The sequence below is a fragment of the Salmo trutta genome, chromosome 32 (assembly GCF_901001165.1).
Source record: "Salmo trutta chromosome 32, fSalTru1.1, whole genome shotgun sequence".
Taxonomy (NCBI): Eukaryota; Metazoa; Chordata; class Actinopteri; order Salmoniformes; family Salmonidae; genus Salmo; species Salmo trutta.
The window spans coordinates 4801251-4825160 of NC_042988.1; the positions used below are offsets into that span (position 1 = coordinate 4801251).

At 39.2% G+C, this 23910-nt stretch overlaps 1 long non-coding RNA gene across 1 annotated transcript; it reads right to left on the reverse strand.

Moving 5' to 3' along the window:
• Positions 1-7010: 7010 nt before the first annotated feature.
• On the reverse strand, positions 7011-14168 carry LOC115170855 (uncharacterized). Its single transcript, XR_003871098.1, has 2 exons — positions 13176-14168; positions 7011-9294 (listed from the first exon to the last, which is right to left on the reverse strand). It is a non-coding gene; the product is annotated as an uncharacterized LOC115170855 (long non-coding RNA).
• Between the last annotated feature and the right edge of the window lie 9742 nt (positions 14169-23910).

Sequence of the window (23910 nt, forward strand, 5' to 3'; positions counted from 1 at the left end):
GGGAAGCTGGCTCTTAATGTTTTGTATATTCCATATACAGTTGAAGTCAGAAGTTAACACACACCTTAGCCAAATACATTTAAACTCAGTTTCACAATTCCTGACATTTAATCTTAGTAAAAATGATTCCCTGTTTTAGGTCAGTTAGGATCACCACTTTATTTTAAGAATGTGAATGTCAGAATAGTAGTAGAGAGAAAGATTTATTTCAGCTTTTATGTCATCACATTCCCAGTGGTTCAGAAGTTTACATACACTCAATTAGTACTTGGTAGCATTGCCTTTAAATTGTTGAACTTGGGTCAAACGTTTTGGGAAGCCTTCCACAAGCTTCCCACAATAAGTTGGGTGAATTTTGGCCCATTCCTCCTGACAGAGCTCGTGTAACTGAGTCAGGTTTGTAGGCCTCCTTGCTTGCACACGCTTTTTCAGTTCTGCCCACAAATTTTCTATAGGATTGAGGTCAGGGCTTTGTGATGGCCACTCCAATATCTTGACTTTGTTGTCCTTAAGCCATTTTGCCACAACTTTGGAAGTATGCTTAGGGTCATTGTCCATTTGGAAGACCCATTTGCAACCAAGCGTTAACTTCCTGACTGATGTCTTGAGATGTTACTTTATATACATACACATAATTTTCCTACCTCATGATGCCATCTATTTTGTGAAGTGCACCAGTCCCTCCTGCAGCAAAGCACCCCCAAAACATGATGCTGCCACCCCCATGCTTCACGGTTGGAACAGTGTTTTTCGACTTGCAAGCCTCCCCCTTTTTCCTCCAAACACAACAATGGTCATTATGGGCAAACAGTTCTATTTTTGTCATCTGACCAGAGGACATTTCTCCAAAAAGTACGATCTTTGTCACCATGTGCAGTTGCAAACCGTAGTCTGGCTTCTTTAAGGCAGTTTGGAGCAGTGGCTTCTTCCTTGCTGAGCGGCCTTTCAGGTTACGTTGATATAGGACTTGTTTTACTGTGGATATAGATACTTTTGTACCCGTTTCCTTCAGCATCTTCACAAGGTCCTTTGCTGTTGTTCTGGGATTGATTTGCACTTTTTGCACCAAAGTACGTTAATCTCTAGGAGACAGAACGTGTCTCCTTCCTGAGCGGTATGACAGCTGTGTGGTCCCATGGTGTTTATACTTGCGTACTATTGTTTGTACAGATGAACGTGGTACCTTCAGGTGTTTGGAAATTGCTCCCAAGGATGAACCAGACTTGTGGAGGTCTTGGCTGATTTCTTTTGATTTTCCCATGATGTCAAGCAAAGAGACACTGCGTTGAAGGTAGGCCTTTAAATACATCCCCAGGTACACCTCCAATTGACTCAAATGATGTCAATTAGCCTATCAGAAGCTTCTAAAGCCATGACATCATTTTCTGGAATTTTCCAAGCTGTTTAAAGTCACAGCCAACTTAGTGCATGTAAACTTCTGACCCACTGGAATTGTGATACAGTGAATTATTGTCAAGTCCTGACCTTAGTAAGCTGTTATTTTCTATGGTAGAGTAGGTCAGGGTGTGACAGGGGGGTTTATTCTATGTGTTCTATTTCTATGTTCTTGGGTTCTAGTTTTTGTATTTCTATGTTGGTTTGTTTGGGATGGTCTCTAATTAGAGGCAGCTGGTCCTCGTTGTCTCTAATTGGAGATCATACTTAAGTAGGGGTTTTTCTTCCTGGGTTTTGTGGGTGATTATTTTTGAGTAGTGTTTGTTTCTCCTCTGCGTCAGGGTTTGTTTTGTTTATTCAGTTTATTTATGTATTGCAAAGTTTCACAGATTAAATAAAATGTGGAACGACACACACGCTGCACCTTGGTCCTCTCATTCCTACGACAGCCGTGACAATTATAAGTGAAATAATCTGTCTGTAAACAATTGTTGCAAAAATGACTTGTGTCATGCACAAAGTAGACAAACTGACTTGCCAAAAATATAGTTTGTTAACAAGAAATTTGTGGAGTGGTTGAAAAACAAGTTTTAATGACTCCAACCTAAGTGTATGTAAACTTCCGACTTCAACTCTAGGTTGTAAGTCTGTCATATAGTGGAAATACATTCATTGAACTATTATTATCTATCTTTTCCCCATTACCCACAAACACAATAAATGTTGCACTTTGCGCTCCACACTTTCTTGAGTCAGAAAGAACACAGTTCAACCAAATTTGAATAGCACAGTTAGAGCAAGACATAGTTACTTGGTTGTAATACTATGTTGGCTTTGTCAAATGATTTTGACTTTGGCTCTCAAATGAAGCTAGAGATTGAGGACAAACGGTAAATGTTTTTGTGGCCATTCCATTTGATCTTTAACTTTGAGCAAAGGAAGGGAGGAGTGAATGTATGATTGAGGCAACAATGAGTTGAATTGTTGTTTGCTTGTAGTTGTTTGTGTTGTTGAGGATGTTTGAGCTTTTTCATTTGTTCAAATGTTACTGTACCATATGATGTTGTAAAAAAAATATCTAATAAAACGTTTGTTATGATGCCATATTTTTTTCAAATTAAAAGTCCACAGATTTCTTGATTCACTTGAGATGGACATTGGTGATTTGGGAACATTACCAGTTTGAGAGCTTTTAAAGTTTGACCTTAGATAGGAAAGCTGTAGCTCCTGAAATGAGCAAGAAACTCTTATGAGAATTGTGGGGAATAATCTCATCATCAAGCACATACCCCTGGCCTAAATCATCAAGCACATAATCCTGTTCCCAATCCAATTTACAGTTCAAAAGTCAATCTACATTTTCAGTTCAAAAGTCCAGTGTTGACTCCAATGTTTCCCACAGTTGTCACAAGTTGGCTGGATGTCCTTTGTGTGGTGTACCATTCTTGATACACACGGGAAATTGTTAAGCATGAAAAACTCAGCAGCATTGCAGTTCTTGTCACACTCAAACCGGTGCACCAATCTTGCCCATTCACCCTCTGAATGGCACACCTACACAATCCAAGTCTCAATTTGTCTCAAGGATTAAGCATCCTTCTTTAACCTGTCTCCTCCCCTTCATCTACACTGATTTAAGTGGATTTAACAAGTGACATCAATAAAGGATCATTGCTTTCACCTGGATTAACCTGGTCAGACTACATGATGGAAAGGTGTTCCTAATGTTTTGTACACTTAGTGTATATTGTCAACAATTTTTAATGATCCTCAGCAACAACCACATGGTCATTACAATGTTTACAGGGGAAGCAAATGAAGGTAAATTAAACCTTGTAAATAAATGGAATGATAATGTAGGCTGTACCAACTGAAAGGAACTAACAGTAAATTGGCAGTTGAATATGTGTGGTTATTAGGCCTACTGATTGTCGATACTGATAGTGGATAATATATAACATGATAGAAATAGGAAACAGAGAATGTCGGGGTAGTCTATAATTAAGACAACCCTATATCCTAGACACCCACCTGAGTGACCCACACATTAAGGAAAAGTCCTTATCTGTTTGATAGGCCTACTGCAAGTAGCCTATACGCAGCCAAGACAGAAAGATAAATGCGACCAGAGACCCACTAAAGCAGCACCGCCCCCTCAAGAGTCTTAGCCTGCCTGGCAGGGTTGATCCAACAAAGCCAAAGCCCCTGGATGGGTGAGCATAATATAAATGGAATCTCTCAAAGCTGCTAATGAGAACCTTGATGACGTCATACCTAGCTGGTGGGAATTTCGGTGGAGTACCCCCACCTGGCAACACTAGCTGCAGTATCCCATGGGGAGGGATCCACTAACAGCTTTCTACACAACATACACTTAGCATTACTTTCTTAGCTACAGTATACATATCTCCCTGGCATATTACATCATTTACGCAGCAGCATACAATACATTTTTGGACTCACCTTGTTGTGCTGTGCTCACTTTAACAGGACGGTGGCATGGTGGTCCTTCTTGTGGGCAAATTTTGTCATCAAACTATGTCATCAAGTTCTGCCATTCTCTGGATTTATGGTGCTTTCAAGACAACTGGGAACTCTGAAAAAAACAAGGTTCAATCATGACGTCAATGATCTTCAGCTCTAGAAAAAGGCCAGAGATTCCGACATGGAATTCCGAGTTGGATGATCGTTCAAAATGTAGCTAGTTTTTTTCAGAGTTCCCAGTTGTCTTGAACTCACTGAAGTCTGAGATTTCTCAGTTCCGAGTTTCCAGTTGTTTTGAAAATGGCAGAAGTGAAATGCTGGATTGATGGCATGGCCAATGTATTCAACATTTTCTGGCCAATGGTGTTGCATGCAAATCTTTATCCTTTTAAGATTGGAAAAAAGACCCTTAAACCCAGACTTGGACCACACACCCTCTCCACTGAATAGCAGGCTAGTGATTGCTTTCCAACGCTTGCAGTTAGCTACTGATTCCTTTCAAACCACTCGTTGTAGAATTTGTGATTTCCAACTTGTTGTGTAATGTTTATGTCCAATGGCCGATGAGCACCGACACGGTTTATCTATAATTTCTATTCATATGACAAGGATTGAAAAGGATTTGCCAATAGATTGTCGACTTGATTCATGATGATAACTGATTGTCTAGCTCGCTAGCTAAGATTTTGAAAGTATGACGTTGACATGATCAGTACAATCAAAGCTACAGTAGATATAACATGATTTGACGTCATTTTATCTGTGGCCAATGGCCTTGAGCCTTCTTGGATGGGCACTTCTAATGTAACTCTATGGCAGCACTCCAAGGGGCTTGAATGTTTGAGCTTTCCCTTGTAGATTTTGTGGTGACGTACAGTAGTGTCCCCATGAGTGACAGAACACTGAGCCAATCACGGCTTAACTAGAGAACATTACCAACCTCTACGCTCTGTATTTTCTGCTGGTTGCTGGAATGCCCCACCACCACAGAAAGAACTGAGTTAAGTTGAAACACCTGCATTTTGGAACTGCCGTTCTCAAGAAAGCAAAAAAAGAGACCATGTTTGTTTGCAGCTTTATTAGCTCAGCCCCACCTGCCCTGAATGATGGGTCGCCACTGGTATACACATTCACACATCAAGTCTTCTCTTGAGTTGGGCTCAGGGTTGGAACAACTGTTTAACATCTGAGCTTGTGGTTGTTTGTAGGGGAGGGGTTGGGAGAGTGCGTGTAGGTATCCCACATCTGTTGCCATGGAATAATGATGTTAGGGACAGTATAGGATGAATCCCAATAATTGTTTGCTTGACGAAAATTTTATTTTTGTAATGTTGATACGGGAATTTTCGGATCCCAATGTATTAATTACCAATCAATAAGCCTTGACTAATCCCCAAGGTTTGTAAGACACTGGGCTAATAATAATTAGGCAAGGACTCAGCTTTCTGCAAAAGGTTCGTACAGTTTATTCAGAGAACGTTCTGCAGTTCATACACAAAACATCTATTATATACCAGGCTCCTCATTTACGCACACACATTACACACTAACACTAAGGAGGGTTAATTGTTCTTCCCCAGAACTCTCAACACCGTAAATTCTTACCCAGCCGACAGTTTCATATCTCTGAGATTAGGGAAACCTAGAGGGTTCAAGCTAGGTCAGGTCAACCACTGTTTAACAGGTCTTAATGTTTACTTAAACACACAGCCCCCAAATCCTCTCTCATTCTAGTCAATCTCCTGAGACTTATGCTTAACCCTTTAGTTACTCATTCTACAGGCTATTGTGGTGGCTAATTTCTGCATTACCAAATGAGGAGAGTTACCAGCCCACCAGTCCAAGTTAAACTACATCTTTAATACTTAAGATACTTTTGCAAAAGCACTTGACCTTCAATAATGCATTCTCTCGAATGAACCAGGAAGGTGACAACACCTTCAATACAAAGAGCTTTTATACTCAAGGTCCACCCCTCTCAACGTACATGACAAACCACAGGTACATAGAATGGGTCACAAGGTTAAGTTTTTTATATGACAGATATCCATAAAACACAGCAGGCAGTAACTGCTATATCAACTGGGTTCATTATATAGACCAGTATCTGGTCCCCTTAGAACCGTCCATCCCTGGTACGGTATTGAACAGAACTATTAGCTCATTTCCTCTGGAATGCTTTTTAGGCATTCTTATCAAAATACATCATAAATCTCCTCTGTCAGTGCTATCTCATAGCGGCCCATCCTCAGTAAAACACCTCTTGTTCCCACTCCTGGACAGCTCACTGAGGGGAGTGAGCCTCTAGGCCATATACTATCACAGGATAAGTGCGAGATCTAAGAGAGGACATACAATGGTCCCAGACACTACCATAAACCTCCCCACAATAAAGAAAAGGAGGGAGTGACTTGCTTACAGACATTGTGGAGACAAGTCATTGGTTCCCCATTAATCACGCCATCCCTTCACATGGTTTAAGAATAGGTAAAGACACATTCACACAAAAAAGACAAGCCTGACCTCTCCCCTCTCTGGGCCCCAAGTGACTGAGCCCCAGCTAAGGGAAACGTGCAACTTAAAGACACCAGAGTCCAAAGGACACTTTCTAATGACAAGTATCTCACATAAGCATATTATACTAATAAAACATCTTAATTATATATGTTACCCGACTAATTCTGATTCATCCACCACACTATATAGACCCTATCCCTAAATTCAGGGTAGAATTATTTAATCATTTACACTCAAGCAGAAATCTCCTGCAACAATCCACCCTTAATGACTCAATAATTCACACTGATTCATCCAACTCTATGGTAAACATAAATGTTACATAAAAATAAACAAAATCAATACATGTATTTTCCTTCGATACACATCAATGACCATTCTAGACCTACATCCAAGTATTTCAATAGGAACAAATCTACCTTTTAACTAAATGTTACACACTGATGCTTCACTTTTTTATAAGAAAATAAAATCATACCCAATCAAACCATTACATGTATATACATCATCGACTCTTCGATGGCTGTTTAATACTACACAATCATAACTCTTCTGTTTGTGATTTTTTTTATCATGATCGTCATTAGATAAACAGTCTCTAAATATTTTATATATTCTCATGAAGTTCCGGCTCCTCCGGATTGAATGTATCAACGGTGTCCATCAGGTCTGGATCTGTATATTGTTCATTCCATTGATCAGACTCTGTGATAGGCCCGTACCTCACCATCTGCTGAGTCACTGTATTCTCCAACGCCTTACCCACCAAACCTCGGACACAGGGAATAAAACAACAACCACATAATATCAGCATACCCATACAAACAATAGCAGCCCCCACAATAGTAGCTACTATGGTTTTCCATTTGCCAAACATTTCATCAAACCACCCTGTCACAGATGTATTCACCCCTGAGTTCTCAGCCCATTATTCACGTAGTGCAGTCCACACAGCCAAGGCTCTAGCTACAGTCCCCTCTGGTGATGTATTATTTGGAATAAATGTACAGCAATGACCCCCCACCATTCTACAAACCCCTCCCTTATCTGCCAATAACATATCGAGAGCCAACCTATTTTGCCAAGTCATGAGGGAGGTGACGGATAATTGGTCAGAGATTCCCTTCACTGCATCTCTAGTCTGATTTACAAATCTTTGCTGATTATAATAAATATAGTTTATCCAATACACATTCTTATTTATCATAACTCACCAAAAGAAAGTAGTTGTGAACCCTTCACCTATTTGATTCAACGCCTTGTACTCATCTGGTACTCCTCTAGGGATCCCTATGGAATCCATCCATATGGGGCCTCCCTCATCTAAAACCAGACCTCTCTTATTTCTTACTATTTTACTCACCACTGGCCTTTGATGACTAATCCTTACTGGTTGAACCAATAACACCGGGGCGCAGGTACCTACCCACCCTTTTGGCAACATCTGCCTTATGCGTCCTTGGTCGGTACATGCCCACCATACATCAGTTATAGGTGCTGTGAGGTTTAGAATCTTCTCCTGCACTTCCCAATCTAAGTCTGTCACATTCACTACTTTCTTACATCCATTAAAATCTCCCAAATCCCTACTAACATTCCTGTGCCTATAACACTGATACTCTCCAGGGGTTAGAGTGAACTGAGGTGGATTGGCTGCTCTCTTTAATCTGGCCAACCCCATCCCTGTACAGTTTACCTCTTCCTGTTTAGATCCTAAGTCTAACACACAAGAGAGCATAGTCTGTGGCATTGGAGCCACATAGTTGGTCGCCCAGTAGAACATGCATAACAATTAGTTGGCCCAGAGCCCTGGCCGTGTAATTCATCCATTTTAACCAGAGATTTTCACCTGGTATTCCTTGGTTCCTTTCTTGAAGAAGGAAATCCTTCCCATCCGGTAGACTAGTGGAACCAAAAGTTTTTCCACCTGAATTATCAATTCCTAATAACGGATTTACTACGGGTTCCTTCACTGTAGTGTCTGTCAACTGAAATGATATGCAGGTATCCTTGCCATACTCATCAGCGCATGCCATATACTTAATTTGCATGTCATTACTAGTTACATTTTGTATAGTTACTACTATCCCCAACATACATGAGGGAATATCCTTATTCCGTTCAACACCCCACCATGCACTCCATTTCCAAATATTAGTCTCATATTCCCTGCCCCCTGTGTGTTTAAACACCTGGGACCAGGAATACATAGACCTAGTTGGTTGACACAGGTATAAGGGAATGTTGTCATCATTTATCTCATTATAACAGTGTCCCCTCCCGTTAGTCATATTTAGTATCCTCATCTTAAATCTCGCGTTTTGTCCTTCTCTAACCCCTATTTTATAGGTTACTGTTCCTTGCCTGTCCTTATTTTGAGTATTTTGTCTTTTGCTTCTCAAAATGGTAGAGATTCAGTACAATTTATGCCGACTGATGCTGGATCTGGATGTATCAAAAATATTATTCATACTATGATGCAGCTTAGGGTCCCCCATTTTCCCAAAAACCGCCAACCCTCTCCTGCCTATAGCTTATCTGCCCAGAACCACCCCATACTCACACTCTAGTAGCACACACAGGGATGACAGGTCGGGTTAGGGAATCTTCATTAAGGAGGTAACTCCCGGACCCTATTGGTACTCGGTTCTTCTCCTAACTCTGTGTGTGATCAGTAGTGCTCGCATGTGTTCCTACCTTCTTGCAGTGGGTAACGGGGACCCAAGTGGCTCTCTCAGATATTCTAATGGCAAAGGCTGTAGTTAACAGAACCTGGTAGGGTCCTTCCCAACAGGGCTGTTTCCAGTCTTTCCTCCTCAGGGACTGGATCCACACCCAGTCTCCAGGCTGTATTGCGTGAATCACCTTCTCCTGTAATTCACCTATTGGACACAAAATCTATAGTATGGTTAACAAACAGTCTTCTCGTGTGTTCTGCTAGTATATCTTCAACTTCTATGTCTGCCTGTTCTAATCTCCCTAATTCTGGCATTCTATAGGCTCTCTCTTCCTGATTAGCTAAATTCTAATCTATTACGTAAAGAAATAGATCCTAGTAAACCAACTCTAGGGATAATATCTTAACCTATTATTTTAGCTACCATAATCATTTCCGCCACGTAAGTTGGGAACGCTTCTACCCATTTACTATTCTTATCTATTATTGCTAAACACCACTTCTTTCCTTCACTTCAGGATAGGTTCTAAAATATATCAATGAAGTCCCTTTCCAATTGTTGGAATGGATATTCTAATTCTACCTGGCAGTATTCTCCCATTGTTGCTCTTCCTCTACCTTGAAGATTATTCTATGCACATAAAACACACCTTGAACAATTGTATTTTTTTTAAGTAATTTGTTATCACGTATGTTTCGAAATGTTTCCTAATTATTTCCATTATCCCCCTTTTGATACATGGCTTTGCCCATGCATCAATATTCCTGCATATCTGAACAATGACTTAGATAGTATGGGAAACTTATCCCTGTACCAAGTCCCATCTTAATAGACCGCTCCTAACTTTTTCTATTTAGAAATCTCCTTTACTGGTGCTCTAGACTGACTAACTTTTAGTAGGGTTTTGTCTATGTTTACTTCCTCTTTCAAATATTGCTGTGTGGATGTATGTGGTTTAAAGCTTATCTTTATCTCTTCTTTATCTGCCTTTCTGTTGCCATTGCTAATTTGATCCGTCTCTTAAATAGGAACCTCACACTTACAAATAGCTAACTTCTCTGGTAAAAGTACACCATTTAATAAGTTCAAAATCAACTGACCATGTGTAATAGGTTTACCAGAAGTTGTTACCACTCCTCTTATGGCAGAATTCCCAACTGGGCCTGCTCTCTTGGCCAAAACCTTGGAGAACTGCACTATGCATCACTTTCTATAATTACACCCCCCTCTACCAAGTCTTCAAAGGTGGGAGTAATCTATTTTATGGCCTCAGTCTTCCTGTGGGGGTGACAACCACATTCAACAGAATCATTCAACCGGTTATCCTATACATAACCTGGAGTTCAGGATTGGAATGCATGCCTACTCTCCTGACATCCCCTGTTTCATAACCAATGGAGCAGACAGTCATTACACTGTCTGATGTCCAGAAGTTGAACAACCAAAATCTATTCCTCATTTGTTCTTACTCCTTCAGACTTAAAATATATTCTAAATACTTAAAATAAGTCTACCATTAATTAAACTTATTATTGCTAACTTTATACCCTAGTTCAATAACAAAATATAATAATACTTATTATATCAATTTCACAGCCTTGTTGGCTTCAATATCTTGCATTGCCGTCTCATGTGCTTAAATTACAGATATGTCTAAGAACTTTAAACTTCATCCTAATCATCAGTTCTACAAATTTCCTTAAAGTTAGTATCACAAGTGACCTTTTTTCTTCATTATCCAAATGGCCCTCCTATGCGGCTGATCAGACCCCACAGAAGAGCCATAATAGAGGTCAAAAGTCATACCACTCCTTAAAAAAATGTCCTTCCTTACTTTATTAGATAAATTAAAGAAAAAACGTCAAACTTTATCTACATATTGTATCTCAGGTTCCCGGAACATTACTCTATCCAAAATAATTAACGTTTTTAATTAAAACTCAGAAAATAAAACTTCTAAAATTCTATGTGTGTATACCCCTTTAAGATATCGTCCTTAGGAAACTTTCCACAGAGAGACATTGAAACGCTCCTTTTTTTCAGGAAAATAGCCACGAACATTTGGTCAGCATTCATTATACTACACCGATTCAGAAACCCAAACATTGACTACAAACCAAACCTTATAATAATTCCACTGTTCTCCCTCAAATCATTAATCATTGGCTTTAAACTTCCTCGATTGTTATGTGTACTTAATTGAACATACACTACCCTGATCTACAATACTGTACTTCAAATCTATGAAACTCCCATATTTAACGTACTATTTGACTAATTTGACCCCAGCTTGCTTTACAACATTAAAATCCCTTCCGTTTGTCTACAAACAGGCCTATTCTGTTTGCTAGGAATACCCTGCCATTATACACACAACTGTGTTTAATGTGCACTGTCCCTGTAAAAATAAAATGAACTCTACCTGCAATTCACTTTACTGACTTGACATTTTTCCATGCAATGGAAACATTATAATGTTTAGCTTACATTCATTTCCTGTTCAATTCACTGGTGTTACTAAACAATCAAACCTCGAATCAATAACCAGAATCTATCACAAAACTTTTACGATTCCATTATTCACAACCAACTCTCCTCGTTTTACCCGTAGGAAAAAATATGACCTCTTTTCAAACAGTGTTCTGCCTTACCTCTATTTGTAAGATTAAAACCAATGTTACAACTTTTTCATCTCTTTTGGCTTCACTCTTATGAAATGTCCTTTCAGCAGGCTATTCAGACAACAAACAACGTACTTTATTGAATTCGCCTCGCTATCCTTTTGAATGACTTTGTCTTTCAATTTAAACTAAACAAGCTATCAAAACGTTCGGTTTCTATCTTAAACAAACACTAACAACCGTATCGTTCCAGTCAGAACATAACAATAATTAAATTAACATCAGAAACGTACATTTTAGTCTCCTGGTGCATAGGCTGGGATACGAACCCGGGCCTTGCACAGGGCAATCGAGAATTCGACCACTGAACCACCAATGCTATTGCTTAGGGTTGCAATTTCGGTGGTTGTGTCCTACTCGGTCACAATGTTTACAGGGAGCCTTACACTCCCGTGCGAAATGTCCTGTCTTATCGCAATTAAAAGGCTTTCTATCGTCTGGTTCTATCCTTTCTCTACTCTCCGTTTCCCATTTTCTCTTTCTGCTTTTTACAATCTCGGTTATTATGTCCCGTTTTGTTACAATGTTTACACGGTGCCTCACAATCCCTTGCATAATGCCCCGACTTCTGACAGTTGAAACATATAATTTCATTATTCCTATCCATTTATTCTTGTCTTTTTTTTCTTGAACACAGTTACCCCTACAGTTACTGTTAGATGCTCTACCTCAACCGGTTCACTCTTTTTACAGTCTCTGTTATTATGCCCTACTTTATTGCAGTGTTTACACGGTGCTTCACAATCTCTAGCGAAATGACCCGGTTTGTTACAGTTAAAGCATCTATCTCCCCCTTTCTTTTGACTGTCTCTATCCACTTTTCTCGACTTTCTCCCTTTCTCCACCTCTATCCACTTTCTCAATAAGTTTGCTAAATCCTGTTCTCTTTTCTGTGTCTCTGTGGGGGACTTGGGAGTCCTCTCCGTCTGAGAGGATTTACTACTCATGTCTATTCAATACTTATCTGTTGTTCTTCTACTTCTCCTCCCAATCTATGTGTGCGTTCTATTACCCTCTATGTGTGTATCTCTTCCTCCTACTACGCCCGATTCCTATCTTCCTATTGCATAGAATACTACATATGTCATGGTTCTCTATACAACCTTCTAAAGACAGGTCACCAGGGTCTTTAGTTTACATTGGTATTGCAGGTGCCCGGTGTCCTTACGGACAAAGTCACTGAGGACTTATAAATTCCTAGGTGGCTTCTACACCTGATTTCTATCTTCCAATTGCATAAAATACTACCTATGTCAGGGTTCTTTATACAACCTTCTAAAGATAGGTCACCAGGTTGGAATGCCCTGGCGGATATTCTAGCGTTTGACACCTACATTACATCAACATCCTTCTCATCTTTAATTTAATGCAATCATACCGATATCATTCCCCAAATCCGCGTGGATAAAGATTTACTGACCTTTTCCTTGCAGCTGAGGTATAATTTTGGTTAGATCTCGTCACCGTTTACTGTCGTGTTCCAGTTCGCCACCGGCCTGAAATGAACCCTCAATATTAGAGGACAGGACTTTGTTTTTTATGGAATGACAGTCAACGGGTATTGATCATCCGCTCGAAGGACCAATTGATACGGGAATTTTCGAATCCCAATGCTATTAATTACCAACCAATAAGCCTTGACTAATCCCCAAGGTTTGTAAGACACTGGGTTAATAATAATTAGGCAAGGACTCAGCTTTCTGCAAAAGGTTCGTACAGTTTATTCAGAGAACGTTCTGCAGTTCATACACAAAACATCTATTATATACCAGGCTCCTCATTTACGCACACACATTACACACTAACACTAAGGAGAGTTCATTGTTCTTCCCCAGAACTCTCAACACCATAAATTCTTACCCAGCCGACAGTTTCACATCTCTGAGATTAAGGAAACCTAGAGGGTTCAAGCTAGGTCAGGTCAACGACAGTTTCACAGGTCTTAATGTTTACTTAAACACACAGCCCCCAATTCCTCTCTCATTCTAGTCAATCTCCTGAGACTTATGCTTAACCCTTTAGTTACTCATTCTACAGGCTATATAGACCCTATCCCTAAATTCAGGGTAGAATTATTTAACCATTTACACTCAAGCAGAAATCTCCTGCAACAAATGTCAGTCCTGGTTATAGGTTATATTCCTTAGTAGGAAGTGCCTACATTATTACACATATTATTTGTTAAATGTGGAAATAAATTAAGATAAGCAAGAATTTGTAATATACATTTTTTGGGGGGGAATAACTGTATACAGTATATCCAAGGTGAGGGACTTGGAAATGCTTTTGGCTGTTGATCTGCTTCTGTTCTGTAGGTGGCACTGTGTGCACTTTTCAAAGGATGGGTCCCAATCTCTCAAAGACCCTAGGATCCAGGTGGACAGTGCTGGTATGCCAGTCACTGGGACGGCCAAGTTTTTGGAGGTAGTGGAGAACAATTGGAGGTTTAGTCAGTAGCAGTGCAAATATCATGGTACAGCTATATGGACACCCAATCATCATCGTACATTTTGTGACGTTACAGCCTTATTCTAAAATGGATTAAATTGTTTTTCCCCCCTCATCAATCTACACACAATACCCCATAATGGCAATGCGAAAACAGGTTTGTAGGAACTTTTGCAAATTTATCAAAAATACAAACCAGAAATACCTTATTTACATAAGTATTCAGACCCTTTGCTATGAGACTTGAAATTGAGCTCAGGTGCATCCTGTTTCCATTGATCATCCTTGAGATGTTTCTACAACTTTATTTGAGTCCACCTGTGGTAAATTCAATTGATTGGACATTATTTGGAAAGGCACACACCTGTCTATATAAGGTCCCACAGTTGACAGTGCATGTCAGAGCAAAAACCAAACCATGAGGTCGAAGAAATTGTCCATAGAGCTAAGATACAGGATTGCGTCAAGGTACAGATCAGTCACCAAACAATATTTTAAAAGAGGAAGTAATGTACTATAAGCATATTTCATTTTTATTTTACCTTTATAGCCTTCCCTGTAGCTCGTTTGGTAGAGCATGGTGTTTGCAACACCAGGGTTGTGGGTTCGATTCCCACGGGGGGCCAGGCCAGAAAAAAAATATATGAAATGTAAGTCGCTCTGGATAAGAGCGTCTGCTAAATGACTAAAATGTAAAATGTAAAATGATTTAACTAGGCAAGTCAGTTAAGAAAAAAATCTTATTTTCAATGATGGCCTAGGAACACTGTTTCGTTTCAGTCTCCATCTCCACTAACCAAAGTTAATTGTAAGGATTTTTTTATTTTAATAATGTAAAATTAACATCTGTACTGAAAGGCTCATGTGAAGACCAAATTATAGAGGAGGAACTTCTTGATGCAATGAAAGCCTTTAAGTCTGTGAAAACTCCAGGGCTGGATGGCATACCAGTTGAGGTATATCAAACCTTTTTTTATGTACGCTGAGGACCGATATTAGCATTTTTTTAACCACTCCTATAAAAATAGTAGACTATCTAATACCCAACAAGAAGGTCTGATTTCACTATTATTGAAACAGGACCTAGATGGTAAATATAAAGATCCAGTCCATTTAAAAAATAAAACAATTGGAGTCCCCTTACACTTCAGTGTTGTGATGGAAAAATTCTAGCAAAATGCATAGCGCATAGAATTAAAACGGTATTGTCGGATATTATTCACCCTAATCAGAATTATTATTTTTTTTGCATTGACAATACATTGGAGATAATATATATATATGTACACTACTGATTCATATTTTCTTTTAAATCCACAATTTTAATCCCTCCACAGCCTCATAGAGGATCTAGATGATTTTTCTAACCTCTCTGGATTACAACTGAACTATGATAAGTGTACTATATTAAATATTGGATCACAAAAAAATACAACTTTTAAATTACCGTGTAGTTTACCAATGTTGAAGTGGACATACTAGGTATAATTTCCCTGATACTCGGAAAATTCACCCTGATTAACTCTTTAGTCATATCCAAGGTCACCTACTTGCTTATGGCCCTGCCTACACCTAACGACTTGTTTAAAAAAAAAAATGTATATGAACCAAAAATATTCAATTTGATTTGGAATGGCAAACCAGACAAAATTAAACAGTCCTATTTATATAATGAATATGAATTTGGAGGGCAGAAATGATTAAATATTACAGCATTAGACCTCTCAATAAAGGCTGCAGTCATACAAAAGCAATACTTAAATCCAAACTGGTTCTCTAGCAGATTAGTAACAATGGCTTTTTCCCTTTATTCAGATTACAACCTCTCACTTTCGGTTATTTGAAAATGAAATCATCTCCAAATTGCTATTTTTTTTATTTTTTTTAAGTTGGTTGCAATTTCAGTTTAAGCCACCAGAAAACAGAACAGAACAAATATTACAACAGATATTATGGTTAAACTCAAATATAATAATTTATTTAAAAATAATAAAATATAAAAAACGTTATCAACTTTGTATATTATATCATGAATAGGACTGTTTGAGTTATGTCAAACATGCAGCTAACAAAATATATGGAAATGTCTGTCCTATCCAAAAGTACAACCAACTAATTTCAGCATTTCAGCAAAAATGAAAGAGGAAACGGCGTTAAAGACCAAAACTGGTTAAAGAAAATTGTGATAACTAAAAAACTATACTAGCTTCATTTAAGGACCAAAAAATGTACAGCTGTGCTATACAGGTTGTAAATACTTGGGAAGAGGTTTTCGATTTACCGATTCCATGGCACATGTTTTATGAGCTGATACACAAATAAACATCGGATTCAAAACGTTATATCCTTCAGTTTGTCTCCAGCGATAATCATGTAAAATAGATCGAAAACAAGTGTAATTTGTATGTACAATTCCCTTATTCAAAAGGATTACTCATTTACCTAGCTCTTATCAAGTTGTAAATTACAGTGCATGGAGAACGGTGTTATTTCTATCGGAAAAAATAACGTTACACTTGGAACCAGTAGGTTCACCAGACCTTACTCATGGTTTCCTCGCGCGTAAAGGTGGTGGAATTATTAGGGTATTAAATAAAAGTCGGAATACGGCATATCTGTGGATACACCTCCGTCACAACTTCATTAATTCGATCGCCACCCAAAACGAATAGCAGGTGAATAGCACGCTATTCTCATGCTTAAATTCAAGGTCGGAATACGCATAGAGAAAAAAGTGGAAATCGACCGGCACTCTCCTCCGTTTTATTGGCAAATGTCCAGTCACTCTATAGAGAGATTTGTTCGAGAGTCTCCTATCAGAAAATCTGCTATATTATTTGCCTTGCAGAAACTTGGCTGGCTCAATCTATGAACATAGAACTCAGTGGTTTCTCCGTGATATGCGGATGGCTTGGTTCCAAAGGGAGGTGGACGTGTTTCCTTTGGAGTCCAGAGTGGACCAACTTAACCTTAATCATATGTTTGACATCTTAAATGATTGTGCCCCAGGTTATATGAAAAACCACATTGACATGGTCTATAACCAACACAGTTACAATACCAGAGCTAGTGTTACATCTTGTAAAATCCCAAGAGTAAACAGTACTGCGAGGAGCACGTTTTTCTATACAGGCATTTGTCTATGGAATAGCCTCCACTTGGAGATAAAGCAAAGAAAAAGTAGAAATAGATTTAAAAAGAAGGTCATGGTTTTCATTTGGACAAGGTTGAATATAGCTCTAAGCCTAGTCCTGGAGTAAAAATCATGCTCAATGGAGAATATCCATGGAAGTAAATGTTTAGTCTTGGATTAGACTTAATCTGTGTCAGGGAAACCAGACCAGAAAGTATGTTAAACAAATCCTGTGTATAAAATACTTATTAACAAGCTTATTAGATGTAAAGATTATTTGCAAATTGCATACAGCACAACAATAACTTCCCCTTTCAATAAAACAATTGTTGGGGCTTATGAGTCCCGCCTATAAAAATATGTCTTGGGATAACACTGATAAGGAAAAAACAGCCTCTCTCACTGCTCCAAAAGAAAACATAGGCCATTTAAACAGTGTTCACACACACACTCTGTACAGTCTATGCAACACATAGACATGGTACAAACGTTTTATGTTGCTAGTAATGCGTTTCACAAAGTGCAGATATCAAAGCAAATAGTTAAATAGAAAAAAAGTGTATATATATATATATATATATATATATACATACACACACTACCGTTCAAAAGTTTGGGGTCACTTAGAAATGTCCTTGTTTTTGTCCATTAAAATAACTTCAAATTGATCAGAAATACAGTGTAGACATTGTTAATGTTGTAAATGACTATTGTAGCTGGAAATGGCTGATTTGTAGTGGAATATCTACATAGGCGTACAGAGGTCCATTATCAGCAACCATCTGTGTTCCAATGGCACATTGTGTTTATCATTTTAAAAGGCTAATTGATCATTAGAAAACCTTTTTGCAATTATGTTAGCACAGCTGAAAACTGTTGTTCTGATTAAAGAAGCAATAACACTGGCCTTTAGGCTAGTTGAGTATCTGGAGCATCAGTATTTGTGGGTTCGATTTCAGGCTCAAAATGGGCAGAAACAAAGAACTTTCTTCTGAAACTCGTCAGTCTATTCTTGTTCTGAGAAATGAAAGCTATTCCATTTCCATGAGAAATTGCCAACAAACTGAAGTTCTCGTACCACGCTGTGTACTACTCCCTTCACAGAACAGCGCAAACTGTCTCTAACCAGAATAGGAGGCCCCGGTGCACAACTGAGCAAGAGGACAAGTATATTAGAGTGTCTAGTTTGAGAAACAGATGCCTCCCAAGTCCTCAATTGGCAGCTTCATTAAATATCACCTACAAAACACTAGTCTCAACGTCAAAAATGAAGAGGCGACTCCGGGATGCTGGCTTTCTAGGCAGAGTTGCAAAGAAAAAGACATATCTCAGACTGGCCAATAAAAATAAAAGATTAAGATGGACAAAATAACACAGACACTGGACAGAGGAAGATTGAAAAAAAGTATTATGGACAGACAAATCTAAGTATGAGGGGTTCGGATCACAAAGAAGAACATTCGTGAGACGCAGAAAAAATGAAAAGATGCTGGAGGAGTGCTTGACGTCACCTGTCAAGTATGGTGGAGGCAATATGATGGTCTGGGGGTGCTTTGGTGGTGGTAAAGTGGGAGATTTGTACAGGGTAAAAGGGATCTTGAAGAAGGACAGCTATCACTCCATTTTGCAACGCCATGCTATACCCTGTGGACGGCGCTTAATTGGAGCCAATTTCAATGACTCAAAGCACAGTCACCGGATCTCAACCCTATTGAGCTGTTGTGGGAGCAGCTTGGCCGTATGGTATGTAAGAAGTGCCCATCAAGCCAGTCCAACTTGTGGGAGTTGCTTCAGGAAGCATGGGGTGAAATCTCTTCAGATTACCTCAACAAATTAACAACTAGAATGCCAAAGGTCTGCAAGGCTGTAATTGCTGCAAATGGAGGGTTCTTTGATGAAAGCAAAGGACACAATTATTATTTCAATGAAACATCATTATTTATAACCTTGTCAACATCTTGACTATATTTCCTATTCATTTTGCAACTAATTTCATGTATCGTTTCATGGAAAATAAGGACATTTCTAAGTGACCCCAAACTTTTGAACGGTAGTGTTTTTACAGTACCAGTCAAAAGTTTGGACACACATACTCATTCAAGGGTTTTTCTTTACTTTTACTATTTTCTACATTGTAGAATAATCTTGAAGACATCAAAACTATGAAATAACACATATGAAATAAATGTAGTAACCAAAAAAGGGTTAAACAAATCAAAATGCATTTTATATTTGAGATTCTTCAAAGTAGTCAACCTTTGCCTTAATGACAGCTTTGCACACTCTTGGCATTCTCTCACAACCAGCTATGAGGTAGTCACCTGGAATGAATTTCAATTAAAAGGTGTGCCTTGTTAAAAGTTAATTTGTGGAATTTCTTTCCTTCTTAGCATGTTTGAGACAATCAGTTGGGTTGTGACAAGGTAGGGGTGGTATATAGATGATAGCCCTATTTGGTCAATAAATTGCTCAAATTAGCAAAGAGAAACGACAGTCCATCATTACTTTAAGACATGAAGGTCAGTCAATGTGGAAAATTTCAAGAACTTTTCAAGTTTCTTTAAGTGCAGTGGCAAAAACCATCAGCGCTATGATGAAACTGGCTCTCATAAGGACCGCCACACGACAGGAAGACCCAGAGTTACCTCTGCTGCAGAGGATAAGTTAGAGTTAACTGCACCTCAGATTGCAGTCCGCATAAATGCTTCACAGACACATCTCAACATCAACTGTTCAGAGGAGACTACGTGAATCAGGCCTTCATGGTCGAATTGCTGCAAAGAAACAGCTACTAAAGGACACCAATAAGAAGAGACTTGCTTGGGCCAAGAAACACGAACAATGGACAATAGACCGGTGGAAATCTGTCTATTATTGCATCAGATGACCTGGCCTCCACAATCACCGACCTCAACCCAATTGAGATGGTTTGGGATGAGTTGGACCGCAGAGTGAAGCAAAAGCAGCCAACAAGTGCTCAGCATATGTGAGATCTCCTTCAAGACTGTTGGAAAAGCATTCTTCATGGAGCTGGTTGAGAGAATGCCAAGACTGTGCAAAGCTGTCATCAAGGCAAAGGGTGGCTACTTTGAAGAATCTCAAATATAAAACATATTTTGATTTGGTTAACACTTATTTGGGTATTACATGATTCCATATGTGTTATTTCATAGTTCTGATGTCTTCACTATTAACCTACAATGTAGAAAATAGTACAAAATAAAGAAAAAAAATTGAATTAGTAAGTGTGTCCAAAATTTGACTGGTACTCTAAATATATACACACTTTGTACATAAAATGGTCTTCACTTTATTTCTTTCATCTTTTTTTCTAAACTGATTTTACTCCTTTGATATTTTTCTTTCACTCTGCGTCATAAAATTCCCTTCCATCAAGTAACACAGCCACATCATCCAAACACAGTCAGGAATGGATGCAGGTTTTGTTCGTAAAGTACTGTACTTCAGCAAAGTACAATAATACTCAATATCGGATCATCTTAGTTCTAATGTACGCCCCTAAAGGGTTCATCTTGTTGTTCATCTCACTGTTTTCTTCCCATTCACGTGAACATATTATCTTTGGACTGAACGGACAGCTGAAGGCAGGGGGTGACATTCAAGACCACCGTGTTCCCTTAATCCAAGTCTTGTTTTTAGAGACTCTTGACAGACGGACATTTATTAGTTCTCCCATTCTCCTCATTAAAACACAAGGAGGGGAGCTTTTATTCATGTCTGCAACAGTAACTCCAGAATGCCAGTGGCAGGAGAAGAAGAGTTGTGGCCTCAGCCCTGGAAGTGTGAAGCGTGTGTGTGAGAGAGGGAGAGGCAGGACTCCTTTTCTTTGGCTCAGGATATATATTTGTCCATTGTTGTCTGGTAAAGCTTGGGGAAAATGGTGGCAGACGGAAGAGAGATGGATTAGTCCTCTGAACGGGGTTAGTACTGCAGAGAACCTCCGTTGTCGTTCTGAGAGAGAGAGAGTGACAGAGAGACTTTGTTGACTACATGCACATCCAAACGCTCTTGGGTTCGATTGAATAGTGCTCTAAGTCATTGATCCGTAGCATTCTGAGAATATTACCTGCATCAGATGATGTACTGCTACTGCGTTCAATACTGTCAGTTCAGACATTGCAGGAGACTGAAAAATACAAGAAGCACTTTAGCCACAGAAAGCACACACTCATGCACGCGCACACACACACACACCACACTTACCACGCCCTCATGCTGGCGTCTCCCCCGGGTCCGCAAGATGACAACACCCAAGAGGAGGACATTAGCTATCAGAGAGATAGCTAACAACGTACTGACTGATATGACCTTCCCTAGGAGAGAGCAATGAGGAAAGAGATGAGTATACAGTATCTATCTATCTATCTATCTATCTATCTATCTATTTATAGTATCTTAGTATGTACAGTGCATTCGGAAAATATTCAGACACTTTGCTATGAGACTCGTAATTGAGCTCCGGTGCATCCTGTTTCCATTGATCATCCTTTTGATGTTTATGCAACTTGATTGGAGTCCACCTGCGGTAAATTCAATTGATTGGACATAATTTGGAAAGGCACACACCTGTCTATATAAGGTCCCACAGTTGACAGTGTATGTCAGAGCAAAAGCCATGCGGTCGAAGGAATTGTCCGTAGAGCTCTGAGACAGGATTGTGTCGAGGCACAGATCTGGGGAAGGGTGCCAAAACATTTCTGCATCATTGAAGGTGCCCAAGAACACAGTTGCCTCCATCATTCTTAAATGGAAGAAGTTTGGAACCACCAAGACTCTTCCTAAAGCTGGCCGCTTGGCCAAAATGAGCAATCGGGGGAGAAGGGCATGGTCAGCGAGGTGACCAAAAACCCGATGGTCTTTCTGACAGAGCTCCAGGGTTCCTCGGTGGAGATGGGAGAACCTTCCAGATGGACAACCATCTCTGCAGCACTCCACCTATCAGGCCTTTATGGTAGATTGGCCAGACTGAAGCCACTCCTCAGCTAATGGCACATGACAGCCTGCTTGGAGTTTGCCAAAAGGCACCTAAAGACTCTCAGACCATGAGAAACATGATTCTCTGGTCTGATGAAACCAAGATTCAACTCTTTGGCCTGAATGCATCACATCTGGAGGAAACCTGGCACCATCCCCACAGCATCATGCTGCGGGGATGGTTTTCAGCGACCGGGACTGGGAGACTTGTCAGGATCGAGGGAAAGATGAACGGAGCAAAGTACAGAGAGATCCTTGATGAAAACCTGCTCCCGGTGTTCAGGACCTCAGACTGGGGCGAAGGACCTGAACCTGATCAAACATCACCGGAGAGACCTGAAAATAGCTGTGCAGCGACGCTCCCCATCCAACCTGACAGAGCTTGAGAGGATCTGCAGAGAAGAATGGGAGAAACTCCCCAAATACAGGTGTGCCAAGCTTGTAACGTTATACCCAAGAAGACACAAGGCTGTAATCTCTGCCAAAAGTGCTTCAACAAAGTACTGAGTAAAGGGTCTGAATACTTTCTGAATGCACTGTACCTACTGTACCTTAGTATCGGTCTACAGTATCTATCTACAGTATCTTAGTATCCATCTACAGTATCTATCTACAGTATCTTAGTATCTATCTACAGTATCTATCTATAATATCTTAGTATCTATCTACAGTATCTATCTACAGTATCTTAGTATCTATCTACAGTATCTATCTACAGTATCTTAGTATCCATCTACAGTATCTATCTACAGTATCTTAGTATCTATCTACAGTATCTATCTATAATATCTTAGTATCTAGCTACAGTATCTATCTACAGTATCTTAGTATCTATCTACAGTATCTATCTATAATATCTTAGTATCTAGCTACAGTATCTATCTATAATATCTTAGTATATATCTATAGTATCTATCTACAGTATCTCAGTATCTATCTACAGTATCTCTTGTTAGATCTATACTATATATATATGGGGGGGGGGGGGGGTGTTCGACGAGCAGGTGTCCACATACTTTTGGTAATGTAGCGTATCTATAAACAAGGCTAAAACACTTACTTTGTAATCGCTGCTCTTGTGACTCTAGAAAAAAAGGAAAGCAATAATATCATGTCATAAGGTTTTAACTTGGCTGGCACAATGTCAGACATTCTTCACACTAACTGAGCTCTAATAATCATTAAAGGATTAAGGAAACATTGCAAAGTGTCCTACCCATGTTGTCGCTGTTTGATATTGTTGACGATGTTAATGATGATGGTGATGGTGGTAGTGGTGTTGATGATGACGTTTTGGGCAGGATCGATGATGTTTCTAAAACAAATGTCAGAAAAAAATATCGACTTTCACCTAAAATATTATTTGATCAAGATTTTGAATTCAGATTTTGAATAAAAAAGGCACATCATTGTATGACAAAATAGAGAGAGATGCTTACTGTAATTTATGGTGGGTAACGTGGTTGTATTAGTTGGAGTTTCTGTATTTAAAAAGATGTAAAGAAAAAGGTTTGTATGCTGAAGAAAAATAAAACGCAACATGCAACAATTTCACTGATTTTAATGAGTTACAGTTCAT